Below are 6,705 nucleotides of genomic sequence, written 5' to 3' on the forward strand. Positions count from 1 at the left end.
TGAGTGGGTCCAGCTGGACTAGCTGCACCAGGCAGGGCTGAGCTGAGTGGAGCAAAATAGAAATTAGAAAAATGAATAGAAATTAAAATCAAGCTGTCAAGCTGAACACAATGTCAGCAGCCGACAACTTGTTTCCACAGGGAGAGCTGCAGCATGGAGAAATAAGGCCAGTTTCCACAGGGTTTTCCACAGGGAGAGCTGCCGGACATAGTATATCAGAATCAGATCGGAACAGAAAAAATGTGGATCGCTGCATCCCTACCTTTAACATCTTCTGGTCAAGGGCTGGTCAGAGTCAGCTGTTTGGCGTTCACTCAACATGAACATCTTATCATTTGATCAAACCGTGCCTCTGACCAGACAACAGAGAATGAGCTCCTCGTCTGCATGCGATACATAATTCAGATGTAACGTCACATGATTTAGCACATTATACAACAACAATAACACAATTGGATCTCTTTGGAGGCAATCTCTGTTTATTCTGACAAAAGCAAGCAAGTAATAACAATATCCTCTGGTCAAGCGTGAAAATCTAACATTGCACTGACAGATTACCTTCAAATTCACCAGCCATTAATGTTAAATAGTAAATCATTATATTGTGTAGCAGCTTTTTGGCTGATATGTTATTGCAATGATCCCGGGTTAATGACTAAACTTATCAGCTATATGTACTTAATTTTAGACGTCTCAGAAGAGCATACGAGTAACAACTAATGAGCCACATGCAGATTAACGTTACAACACTTTAAACGTAATATATGACAGCATTGTGCCTGTTGGGTCTCCATAACGTTAGCCTCCATGGTGCTCGCCGCTCGGTCGGTGTCATCAGATCAGTCCAGTCCCTAATGCACAGCAATACCGTGTTATTCATCACTGTTAACGTTACACATTTACAGTTGCAGTTATCTAACGGAGCCACCTAAGGCCCTAAAGCCACCTTGTCAGTGCCCTGCTACCAGCCTGCTAATGTAGCTGCCCTATGCAAAGGATGTGTCATTGGCTCATTTTAACACACATTTCAGGAAAATCACTCTTCACGATGTCAATAAAACAATGGCCTTTGTGTCCTGACATGTGGTCTTGTGCCCTAACAAAATTGTGACACAGAAGGTGCCCCCCTCCCCCCAGATTTTCATAATGCTGGCGCTGTCAAATTAATTTACACCTTATCCACCTCAAATAGTGACAGAAGTTATGAAATAGTGTGTGAACATTTAAAAAAATATACCGTGTTGGACAATGACTTCAGTCTCCACCTGAAGAGTCACAAAGCATTATGGGGGAGATGAGTATATTGAGTAAGCCCCCGGTCTGTGCGAATATCTCGCCTAAACAAAATTAATATACTGTACAGTGTGAACACACTACCTCTTCAATTTGAGTATCAAAAGTACGCTGAGTAGAGCTATCTGAACAGGCCCATTGACTCTGATTCATAAAGTTGAAGCTGAGGAATATTGTTTGATGTTGAATGGAGGATATGAATCACAGCGTCTGGAAAATCCCTCCTATGGAAGTTTATGAAGGTTATTTGTTCATGATCAAATAGATGATGCTGTCTGACTTTATTTACCCCCCTCCCCCACAGTGTGGACCATGATGCAGTGCGGTGGTTGAAACCAGGCCTGAGGAAGTGTAAGTGTGTATTTAGTTTGATTCAGTTTCTATTGAAATAGAAAGCTCATGTGTGACATCTATTCATTCAAATCCTATTCTGAAACAAGATGGCTGAAACAAGATGTGTTATGATGAAATTGAAGAAATGAACAGTCAGTCTGTTAATACCATAAAACTTCAATTAAAAGCCAAGTCCCATATAGACATCGATCCCTTTTACTGGCCGGATGTCGCTACACGTTTTGAAAAATAAATGCCCGCCTCAGTATTTATTTATTTATTTATTTATTTATTTATTTATTTGTTTGTTTGTTTGTTTGTTTGTTTGTTTGTTTTTTCGTTCGTTCGTTCGTTCGTTCATTTATTTATTTAAAGCCCCATTCAGTAAGATTTCCAACTGCGCCCTCTGCGTGCATTAGTATCAATAACGATATCGCCGTTCAAAGTGAACAAAACACAGCGCCAGAAGCTCTATGTACATGTTGTGACATCGGGTACTCACCACGTGATGAAATAATAATCCATAGTTCCGTGAAACATCATTTTCGTAGCAAATCCGAATCAAGTTACTTCCTCGTTTTCATGAACACAGCGCTTCCGCTGTACAGCGCATGCGCGCATGCTTTTCTTTTTTCTATGTTATTGACACGGGACGCTGACAGCAAACTGCTTAGTCCCAGTGCTGGCCAATGGAGGGCGGTGTGGGATAAATAAAGACGAGGGTCTCCCTATTAAAAGTCAATCTACCATGTCCTGTGACTAAATAGCTGTTTTATTACAGTAAAAAATGTCAAAAATCTTACTGATTGGGGCTTTAACTTGCATTCAAACGTCAGTCCCAGGTCAGATCGCTACAGAGAGAAAAAAGTCCTGAAATTCAAGCGGTATTTTTCTTTTCTTTTTTATGAACAAAAGTCAGAAGCAGCAGAGAGACATTTCTCCATTGATTCCAATAGAGAGAGAGAATGGTGAAAAAATTAAGTTGATCTATGCAGTTTCGCTTTCAGCAATTTATTGTTGTTAAGATTATTTAAGATGATGATCAGCATCATGTTAGTTGATAGTTGATTCACTTCACATTAAAACATGGTCAAAAGCAGCAAATAGGCTACGTTCCACACTTTGATTGAGCACATTGGCTTCATTCATCAAAATCCATTACGAGCTCACAGCAGTGTTTGACTGCGTTCCACTTGACTCACTTGCTTATTGTAGAATCTCCCATTCGTCTCCTCTGTCTCTCCTGCGCTCTTTTTAAAGGAAATCAAGGAAATCCACTTCCTTCCTCTTCAATCCATTCAGTCTTTCAGCTTATAGGTGACTTGACTAAACCTCAACATATAGACAGTTTTCACAGAACTGTGTTGCTAGGAACAGTTTGAAACCTGTTTCCTGCCAGCTATTGTATTAGCAAACACTGCAACAGGAAGTATAGGGCAATTTAGAATGTTTATGTTGTCTGTGTGGGTCAGGCTTTTTAAGGCCGGCACCAACCCAAACCGTTAAGAGAGCCAGCTCGCCCCGTTAAAATATGTGACAATAGCGACCCCAACCCAACCTGGCAGCCTGCAAACTACAATCTAATTTAACTCTCGATTATAGGGAGGAGACTGGAGACGATGTGCATTGTCTACGCAAGCTCAATTTCTAGGGTGGAGACTCTGGAGGCATTTTAATGATGCTAGCAATTCTAAGAGACTCTAGAGACGATGCGCCATGGGCGGAACATGTTGTGGGATTTGATTATGTCACGGTTTGTGTTACAAATCGCTGATGATGTCACGATTTGCTAACACCGCCCGCCTTAGACAATTTTAATTACTCTGGAGACAATGTGCCATGGGCGCAACATGTTCTGGGATTCATGATGTCACAATATGGGTCACAAATCAGTGATGATATCACTGAGTAGCTCACACGCTCAATTTCTAGGGTGGAGACTCTGGAGACGATGCGCCATTCGGACGAGGCCTCAAATGTTACGGTCGCAAATGGATGTATATATTTTCATGAAGTAATTTTGGCATCGTTTGTTGTCTAGGGGTGAAACATACATCTTCCATGCTAACCATATAGCACACATAAATGGTATATCAGTTTGGGACTGGGAATTAGCATCCAGTGACTGTTAGAAAGGGAGGCATTCTTTCACCTGGACGGCCCACTGTCCACCTGGTAGCTGAACAACCCTCTCTCTCGGTCGGCCTCACTTGACCCGGCGCCCAGGCATCGTTGTATTGGTCTGGAAACTAACGTGAACAGGCGAATCCGTAGATTCCAAAACAAATGTCATATGCTAATTTGAATGAAATTGTGCAATGGATACTGTAATCTCCATGCGTAATGTGATGCGATCTCCACACCATCGCATCATACATCACATCAACACCATCACATACCAATAACACTGTGTTCTATAACTGTCACATCCTCTCTCTCTCTCTCTCTCTCTCTCACACACACACACACACACACACACACAGAGGGGCGCAGCGGAAATTAATGGGTTATTCTCCGTGATGTGCAGAATGTCACTTGCGCTCGCGCAGCAACAGTGATTCATGCAGGATTAACTAAGAGGATTAATTAATTAAATGATTCAAAGACGTGGTGAGCTTGGTGAGGCCGTTAACATCCACACAACCAATCAGTGTTGCTTCTTTCATTCCCTCCAATTCATTTGTGTAAATGCCAGGTTGTCCATGTGCATCAGACATATCCAAAACACAGCGGTCATTATAGATACATCTACCAATCATTTGTAGGTTAATACAACAGGGCTTATTACATTGTAGCATATATATTTATATCATCACTCTGTTTAGGCTAAAGCATATGTTGTGCCTAATATTATGTCCACATTCTAACTGCACGCTTACTGTAATTAGAGGTTTCCTTCATCATAGGCTATAACATACACATGTAAACAATGTGTGTTTCTTTAAGGGATGTGTGAGAATTTAATTCTAGCCTATTTCAGTATATCTGAATGGTCCACGTGTGGGGTTCATCTTAATAGGCTATATCATGGATGCAGGGAAAGAGGTTACTTACTGTAGGCTATCAGCCAACACAAGTCATCTACTGTTAATACACTACAGAGCTGCAACTATAGTCACAAATTATGTAATAAAATCATGACAAACAAATTCTCATGTATCCCTCTCTCTCCCTCTCCCTCAGTCTCCCTCTCCCTCTCTCTCTCTCCCCCTCTCTCTCTCTCCCTCAGTGTCTCTCCCCCTCTCTCTCTCTCTCCCTCAGTGTCTCTCCCCCTCTCTCTCTCCCTCAGTCTCTCCCCCTCGCCTCTCTCTCCCTCTCTCTCCCTCAGTCTCTCTCCCCCTCTCTCTCTCCCTCAGTCTCTCTCCCCTTCTCTCTCTCTCCCTCAGTGTTTCTCCCCCTCTCTCTCTCCCCCTCTCTCTCTCTCCCTCAGTGTCTCTCCCCCTCTCTCTCTCCCTCAGTCTCTCCCCCTCACCTCTCTCTCCCTCTCTCTCTCCCTCAGTCTCCCTCCCTCGCCTCTCTCTCCCTCAGTCTCCCTCCCTCGCCTCTCTCTCCCTCAGTCTCTCTCTCCCTCAGTCTCCCTCTCCCTCTCTCTCTCTCCCCCTCTCTCTCTCCCTCAGTGTCTCTCCCCCCCTCTCTCTCTCTCTCTCTCTCTCCCTCAGTGTCTCTCCCCCTCTCTCTCTCCCTCAGTCTCTCCCCCTCGCATCTCTCTCCCTCTCTCTCCCTCAGTCTCTCCCCCTCAGTGTCTCTCCCCCTCTCTCTCTCCCTCAGTCTCTCTCCCCCTCTCTCTCTCCCTCAGTGTCTCTCCCCCTCTCTCTCTCCCTCAGTCTCTCCCCCTCTCTCTCTCCCCCTCTCTCTCTCTCCCTCAGTGTCTCTCCCCCTCTCTCTCTCCCTCAGTCTCTCCCCCTCTCTCTCTCCCTCAGTCTCTCTCCCCCTCTCTCTCTCTCCCTCAGTGTCTCTCCCCCTCAGTCTCCCCCCTCACCTCTCTCTCTCCCTCAGTCTCTCTCCCTCAGTCTCCCTCCCTCGCCTCTCTCTCCCTCAGTCTCTCTCTCCCCCTCTCTCTCTCCGTCAATCTCTCTCCCTCAGTCTCTCCCCCTCTCTCTCTCCCTCAGTCTCCCTCTCCTTCTCTCTCTCCCTCTCTCTCTCCCTCTCAGTCTCTCTCCCCCTCTCTCTCCTCTCTCCCTCAGTCTCTCTCCTCTCTCTCTCCCTCAGTCTCTCCCCCTCGCCTCTCTCTCCCTCAGTGTCTCCCCCTCACCTCTCTCTCCCTCAGTCTCTCTCTCTCTCCCTCAGTCTCCCCCCCTCTCTCTGTCTTCCTCAGTCTCTCTCTCCCTCAATATCTCCCCCCTCGCCTCTCTCTTCCCCTCTCTCTCTCTCCCTCAGTCTCAATCAATCAATCAATCAGTTTAATACATGTCCCAGAAGGGCACTTTGGGTCACATAAGACAGTAGTGGAAATTACAACATCATTACTAATTTGATAGTAGTAAGTACTAAGCACACTTACACACTTCAGAATTGAGATACATTATTACTAGTTTGAAAAAGTAATAAGGCACACTTCAATATTATACAATACATAAACATTTGTTGCATTATGTACAGATTCCAAAATACCATCTATACTGCCCTCAGCCGGGTCTCTCTCCCTCAGTTTCCCTCCCCCTCTCGTCTCTCCCTCAGTCTCTCTCTCCCTCTGTCTCTCTCTTCCTCAGTCTCTCTCTCCCTCAGTATCTCCCCCCTCGCCTCTCTCTTCCCCTCTCTCTCCCTCAGTCTCTCTCCTCTCTCTCTCTCTCTCTCCCTCAGTCTCTCTCCCCCTCTCTCCCTCAGTTGCTCTCATCTCCCTCTTCCTCTCCCTCAGTCTCTCTCTCCCTCAGTATCTCTCTCTCAGTCTCCCCCCTCTCTCTCTCTCCCTCAGTGTCTCTCCCCCTCTCTCTCTCCCTCAGTCTCTCTCCCCCTCTCTCTCTCCCCCTCTCTCTCCCTCAGTCTCTCTCTCCCTCTCTCTCTCTCCCTCAGTCTCTCTCCTCTCTCTCTCTCTCTCTCTCTCTCCCTCAGTCTCTCTCTCCCTCAGTCTCTCTCCCTCTC

The 6,705-nt window shown here is 45.5% G+C and overlaps 1 pseudogene across 1 annotated transcript in view; it reads left to right on the plus strand.

The window, feature by feature from the left end:
* Positions 1 to 807: 807 nt before the first annotated feature.
* LOC310791608 (stonustoxin subunit beta pseudogene) overlaps positions 808 to 6,705 on the plus strand; it is an 8,184-nt pseudogene continuing 2,286 nt past the window's right edge. Inside the window, exons 1-2 of the transcript in view lie at positions 808 to 824; positions 1,598 to 1,644. The product of the transcript in view is annotated as a stonustoxin subunit beta pseudogene (transcript). The remainder of the gene's footprint in view (positions 825 to 1,597; positions 1,645 to 6,705) is intronic.

This window comes from Poromitra crassiceps (assembly GCF_964638095.1).
Source record: "Poromitra crassiceps genome assembly, chromosome: 16".
Classification (NCBI taxonomy): Eukaryota; Metazoa; Chordata; class Actinopteri; order Beryciformes; family Melamphaidae; genus Poromitra; species Poromitra crassiceps.